Raw genomic sequence first — 7,397 nt, forward strand, 5'->3', positions numbered from 1 at the left:
CACACACACACACAGGGAGAGATTAAGATTTTATATGTGCTTTTGGACCAATCAGCTAAGAAATGTAACTCTGGAATCATCCAAACTATTATTCACTGTCCCAATCTTTCAGCTTGTCCAGGGAGTTTAATTGTGATCAAGGACACTGTATATTTGAAACAAAAAGTATGGCAAGATTATGCTGAGTGAAATAAGTCAAGCAGAGAAAGTCAATTATCATATGGTTTCATTTATTTGTGGAGCATAACAAATAGCATGGAGGACAAGGGGAGTTAGAGAGGAGAAGGGTGTTGAGGGAAATTGGAAGGGGAGGTGAACCATGAGAGACTATGGACTCTGAAAAACAATCTGAGGGTTTTGAAAGGGCGGGGGTGGGAGGTTGGGGGAACTAGGTGGTGGGTATTGGAGAGGGCATGGATTGCATGGAGCACTGGGTGTGGTGCAAAAACAATGAATGCTGTTATGCTGAAAATAAATTAAAATATTTAAAAAAATTATGGCAAGGACGCTCTTGTCCCATTTTCTCATTTGTTTCATTGCATAAACCCAACCTGTCCATACTTACCAAGCATACATTTGTACTGGCATTAAATTAATAGATATATTAGATAGAGTTCAAGCAAATAAGGTTTTGTCTAAGGTCTTTTCTTTTCCACCTTATCGGGGCAGAAGAGTGACTTACTCTCTCTGTCTTTCTTTTTTAAAAAACTACAGAGACATGTATCTGGAAACCTTGCAAGTCTTTCAGAATGAACTCATCTGTGCCATCTGTATGAACCACTACCTAGAACCTGTCACCATTGACTGTGGGCACAGCTTTTGCAGTCCTTGCTTGTGCCTCTGCTGGAAAGAAGCCTAAACCCCAAGGTGCTTCCCTGAATGCTGGCGACTTTCGGAGAGGTCAGAATTCAAAATGAAAATTGCACTCAAGAAGCTGGCTTCCCTTGACTGACAGGCCCGAGTTGACCGTGTCAGCAGCTCTGAGGAGATTTGTGCACTGCACAAAGAATTGAAGGGACTTTTCTGAGAGGTGGACAAGAACCTGCTCTGCATACTGTGCTCTGAATCACCAGAACACATGACTCATAGCCACAGTCTGGTACAATGGGCTACTGAGGAATACAGGGTGAGTGATGCCTCTAAAGCCATTTGGAATCCTACAGATTTCTAAATCAGAGGGAAAGATGAGCAAAAGGAAAAGAGCATTGAGTTGAGTAGAGGTAGTGGAGGTAGTTAATTTTCAATAGAAATACCAAGGTGTACATGCATTCTTTCAATGCTCTTGACCAACATTGGCACTATAATCATAGCTACGCTGAGCCTCTGACAAGGGAAATGTCCTTAGAAACTTTGTCCAAATATGTGTAATTGATGCCATTGCGGGTAGTTGTGGCTACTACTGGGATCGCTGGCTTCTGATGCAAGCTTGATGCCTTCACAGTCAAATTCTATAAAAATCCAAGTGTGAATTTCTCAGGAAATGGATTATATTATGTACAGAGTACCATCAAATCTCTATTATGTTTGCCACCTCTGATATTGCAAGTGTTAGAAACAAATTAGATTCATGGGGAGAAATATGACCACTCCATGATAACTCAAAAATTAGTATTTTCCCAGCGACTGCCTTTTTCCATAGTAAGGGGACAAAATCTATAATATCATGTTCTGTATTGCTAAAGCTCATGGTTATTTTGCAGGAAAAACTGCTGAAGAGAATTGGCTCTTTATGGAACGTGACTCAGGAAATGCAAAATGATCTGAATAAAGAAACTAGCAAAATCCAGTCATTTGAGATAAGAATGAAAATATTATTTATTTATTTGCAGATTGACATAATGCTGCTTGAGACTTTCAGCTAAAATCAAGTTACCGATTAAAGGATTTTTCTTAATCCAGGAGAAAGTAGTTGTTTCAAATAATATATCAATAATCACAGATATATAGGCCAATAAAAAGTTGTGCAAATAATGCTAGCATATGGAAATAACTAACTCTAGTCCAACCTTGAAGGTTTTGATGAAACTTTTCAGACACTGGGTTTAAGGGAGTTGAGGGAAATTGGAAGGGGAGGTGAACCATGAGAGACTATGGTCTCTGAAAAATAATCTGAGGGTTTTGAAGGGGCGGGGGATGGCAGGTTGGGGGAACCAGGTGGTGGGTATTAGAGAAGGCACGGATTGCATGGAGCACTGGGTGTGGTGCAAAAACAATGAATACTGTTACGATGAAAAGAAATAAAAAATGTAAATAAAAAAAAGAAACCATCACAATAAATCTGAGTAAAAGAGAGGAGAGCAATAGGGTAGCACCTGGAGGAAAACTAGAGAACTTAATTTAAACATCTATAAAATATGGTATATACATAAATATTTTTAAATATATTAAAAATCAGGCAAAAGGACAAGAGAAACTAGAGGTTCCAGTTAGAAAGGAAATAACTGCTGGAATATCTAGAGAGAGAGCCTGGGACCTTAGAGGACTTGATTCAAACAGGGAAGGAGTCTAAGTATCTATAGTAAGGATGGACAGAAAGGACCAGCATATATTCAAGACACATGGAGATGTGAGGCATAAAGTTTGTCAAATACTTTCTTGATGACACTAAGTAAACAGTCCTCTCTGTTGAGAGTGAGGATATGTAATCCTTTGTATCTATTATCTCTTCAGGACTATGTGGCCTTAAGGAAGGAGATGATCAAAGTGCCATAACAGAAGATGCAACTATTTCTCCAAGAAGAGGAACAACTCCATCTGGGGACAATAGAGAAAGAAGCAAAGGAGATTGTCCAACAACTCAAGGAAAGTGAACTCAGAATGACCCAACAGAAAGAATGCCTGTAAGAAATTTACAGAGGGCTGACTAAGATGTGCCACAAACCTAAAGTGGGGCTGCTCCAGGTGAGAAAGGAGGGTCCATCCACAGAGGAAGGAATCCTTTTGTGGGAAATGTTACCATGGCATGGAAATGTTACCCACATACACAATTACTCTCAGCTGAGAGATAATGTTTGTTTCCATTTATTTCCTCATATCCTGGTAATCCTTGAGAGACTTTTACTCTCTTAATATCTCACCCAAGACAAAATTATTGCTGTGTAATCAGGACAACTAACCACATGAGAAATTTATCCAAAAGCAGCAAAAAAACAAACAAAAACAAAACAAAACAAAAAAACCCAAAAAACCCTATAACCAGAGGATGGTTAAATTTGTTGGGGTAATTCCCAATTTTTGTTACATTAATCCATTGTCACTCTCTCTTCTCCACACCCACCCTCCCACCCTCAGCCCCAGAAATAACTTGTTGAAGATACTAAGTTTTTGTCTTTTCCTTAGGCAAGAATTGTAGAATTTGGTAAACAATCTCAGTGCACGCTATATATACTTTTTATATCTAAATTCATTTTTTTTGCTTTAGATGTAAAAAGTCAGATCATTTCTTGGGGAAAAAACTGAGTACTGAGTGACAGTGGAAACCTGAATCAAAATACATCACTACGCAGTCCCTTCCTGACCTCCTTGCTTCCTTAATACATCCTGAGGAAGCCTGACATGCCTTAGTGTCAGTTCTATTAGGAAGGTAGCCTCTGTTCCTTTGAGGAGAATAAGAGAAAAAAGTACATTACTGAAACAAACAAGAATACTAGCGAAGATGCAAAATAAAAGAAATTTATGGTTACCATTAATTTTTTATTTCCTTGCAGGACTAGGAAATGTACTGCAAAGGTGAGTTTGCACTAACGATTTCTGATTGCTGAGGAAGTCTCTTGGTCTTGTTCATAACGTGAATGTACATGTTTTGCACTCTTAACATCATCTCTGTGGCTACTATTTTTTAAGATTTATTTATTTATTTTAAAGAGAAAGCTGGGGAGAGGGGCAGAGGGAGAGAGAGAATCTTAACCAGATTCCCTCCTGAACATGGAGCCTGACATAGGACTGTATCCCAGGACCCTGAGCCAAAATCAAGAGTCTAACACTTAACCAACTGTGTCACCCAGACTCCACTACTTTCTATTTGTTTTAAAAGAAGGCTGAAGGCCTTCATCTCCTTGGTCTCAGAAGTTTTCTTCTTATGTGGCTGAATTCAAATATATTTAAAAACCGTGTGACATTCTGGGCTTTGTTCCACACACTTCTACCCAATCCTGTCCAGGCTCACAATAAACCTTACTAAAGGAAATTTTTTAACGTGTCACAGAAGATGCTCCACTCAAGAGCCTTAGATGTGAACAAGACAGGAAAGAGGAAGATTTCCTAAGAATCGAAAGGGGGTTATAATTTTGTTCCCTGCAGTAGGACTAGCACATCCTGTTGTAGGAAAGACCTCAGAGGGAATGGCTTCCTGGTGCCCCTGGGGCGAGGGGGAGTCAGACACTCAGGACCAGGCTTATAGCCTAGAATTAGAGTCTCTTGCTGGATAGGGAAGAGCAAAGCTTTCTGATTCAGTGGGCTTTCCCCTTTTAGACACTGAATGTATCATTAGTGACTACTTGAACACTGAAATCCCAAACACTTTGCCTGAACGTTCTGCTCTCTGTAAGAACCCCAGGATCTTTGCTTTTCCTGAGGTGGGGCAGAGGGAGGAAATGATCCTCACTAATTTTATAAATGGAATAATATCTGAGAAGAATGGTGAAGTTGGGATTTGATATAATTTAAACTTAGGAAAAAGGTAAGGCAACACTTCTTACATCCCCAAGAGTATAGAATATAACATACCCAATTAACAAAAGTGGGAGAATTTTTTTGATGAAAACTCTTTGATTAAAAACTGCTATTTTATAATAGTTGTGTGATTGACCTTTGGCCCAGAAGTATAAGTGACATTATCCTTTACAGGCCTGAATTGGCACGAATGAGGAAGCCTCAGCCTGTGAACCCAGAGCTCACGTCACAGAGCATCACGGGAATCCTAGATATACTGAATGAGTTCAGAGGTAAGAGTCAGCGCTTTGGCAATCAGTCCTCAATCCCTTTAGTGGCTCTTAGGAAGGATCCTTCTTTCCTTTTAATTTTTTTTTTTTCTGACATGAAGGTAGTATATATTTTCCAAAATCATTATCCCTTTTCTCTCTGGAAAGTCATAGTACAATGATCAAGACTAAATTTTGCAACTTATACTTTCCTTATAATGCAAAGCAAAATACATATTTTTGTGACACGTGACACGCAGAGCAGAGAAGAACAAGCATCAGGTTGGTCACATGGTTTAGGAAGAGATAGAATATTTAGTTTTCAGAGTTGCAAACACTACATATGTTTATGCAGTTTGCTCCACTCTTGAAAGTTTAAGTATGGCAGCTGCAGTTTCTAATTTATTCTATCATTATTTTATCATTCATTGTACAAAGAATATTTATGATTTATAAACTCAGATTGTTTTGACAGAGAAAAACCAAAATTGTAATTGAATAATTTTAATGTTATTAGATCAATCTCAAAACCACAGAAAGGCAAGGGACATGTATGTGAATAGGGCTAAACCCTAGAATACCTACAGTAGAGAGCATGTCCAGACAGCAGAGAGCTGAAATTGAGATTCAACTGAATCAAGGGTCTGAACTAATAATGTAAAACCAGAACATTCTTTTCAGAAGCTTCTAAGCTATGCATATGTGGATTTCTATAAAATTTTTGACATTTAAAAAATGTAATGGCTATCAGTTATATCCCAGTAAACACCCAATATTAGCTAAGTGCTGTCTATTGATTAAATAGTAATAAGGAGGGGGGGTGACAAGGTGGCGGGGAAGTAGGAGGAGGCGTCCTTTCAACCTATACACTAAAGTGAGCTGATTACCTTCCAAAGAACTCCGATCACCCATGAAATCAGCCTGAGATCAGAATTATACACGTCTGGATCTCTACAGGAGAAAAAGACGCCAGTGGCCAGGTAAAACGGAGTGAGAACGTCGGAGAAGATAAACAAAAGGGGGAGGGAGTCACCAGAGGCGACCCATTGGAAAGTAATATCCCAATATGAGAGTGCCCTGCGTTTGGGGACCAGTATTAACTTGCAGTCTGGTAGAAAGCACTCAAAAAGAGCAAAGGATCACAGGGGTGGGGGAAATTGTGGGAATCAGGGTGGCTAGGGACAGGGGCTTAAGTCCCCAGACCCAGGACAGCCACCCCTGGTGCAGAGCCAGAGAGAGTGCGGTGGAGAAACCAGGCCTTGGTCCCCCACCACCAGCACACGGGGTCCGCTCTCACTGAGAACTTGTGGGGTCCGGCTCCTGTGAGGGGCTGGGAGCCTTGCCAGCTGTCAGCCGGCAGAAGCACAGCCTTTTTGCAGTCCTCATGCGAGTGCCATGCCTTGCTATCAGAGTCCAGTCACGCCCCACGCCCCCCTGAGAGAGATGCGCACAGCCCCCAGCCCGGTGCTCTCAGACCCGGAAGGACTAGGCACGCCCAGCCCAGGCCAGTGGGAAAATCTCAGTGTGCAATTGCTACTTGGAACCTCTCTGGCAGTCTGGAGCTGCCCAGACAGCCGCCACTGCCGTGGTTTTGGGTACAAGCAGAAGATCCTGTGTCCCCAGGGACCGCGACTTGGAACCTGCTCTGCCAGCAGCCAAGGGGGAACTTATTTGGGCTCTGAGGCCAGACTGAGGCTTCTCTCTGAGACGGAGGTCAGGGTGCAGTTTGCTTTCCTCTAAACCTACAAAAACCATCAAAAGCGGTCAAGGCGAGAGAGAGAGAAAAAAAGGGGGGGAACAAACATAAAAACCTCCAGAGAACAAAAGCCTGAATAAACCAGTTTCCTCAGAGTCCACCCCCTTGAGGGGGGCGGGAGGACTTAACTCAGAGAACATCATTGACTGAAATCCCACGTGGCAGGCCCCTTCCCCAGAAAACCAACCAGGAAAGAAAAAAAAAAAAAAAAAAAAAAAAGAAGAGACTACAAGAGAACAACCACCACTACTTCATAGGGCAATTTTTATTTTTAATTCATTCCCACTATTCTGGCTCTTTTTTTTTTTTTTTCTAATTTAAATTTTTTTATTTTTTCAGCATAACAATATTCATTATTTTTTTTTTTGCACCACACCCAGTGCTCCATGCAATCCGTGCCCTCTACAATACCCACCACCTGGTGCCCCCAACCTCCCACCCCCCGCCCCTTCAAAATTCTCAGATCGTTTTTCAGAGTCCATAGTCTCTCATGGTTCACCTCCCCTTAGAATTTCCCTCAACTCCCTTCTCCTCTCCATCTCCCCTTGTCCTCCATGCTATTTGTTATGCTCCACAAATAAGTGAAACCATATGATAATTGACTCTCTCTGCTTGACTTATTTCACTCAGCGTAATCTCTTCCAGTCCCGTCCATGTTGCTACAAAACTTGGGTATTCATCCTTTCTTTTTTCTTTCTTTTTTTTTTTTTTTTTTTACAGCT

General features: G+C 41.0%; 1 pseudogene; it reads left to right on the forward strand.

Moving 5' to 3' along the window:
* Nucleotides 1–718: 718 nt before the first annotated feature.
* On the forward strand, nucleotides 719–6,357 carry LOC125081778 (putative tripartite motif-containing protein 64B; annotated as a pseudogene).
* The last annotated feature ends 1,040 nt before the right edge of the window (nucleotides 6,358–7,397 follow it).

Source organism: Lutra lutra, chromosome 12 (assembly GCF_902655055.1).
Source record: "Lutra lutra chromosome 12, mLutLut1.2, whole genome shotgun sequence".
Lineage (NCBI taxonomy): Eukaryota > Metazoa > Chordata > Mammalia > Carnivora > Mustelidae > Lutra > Lutra lutra.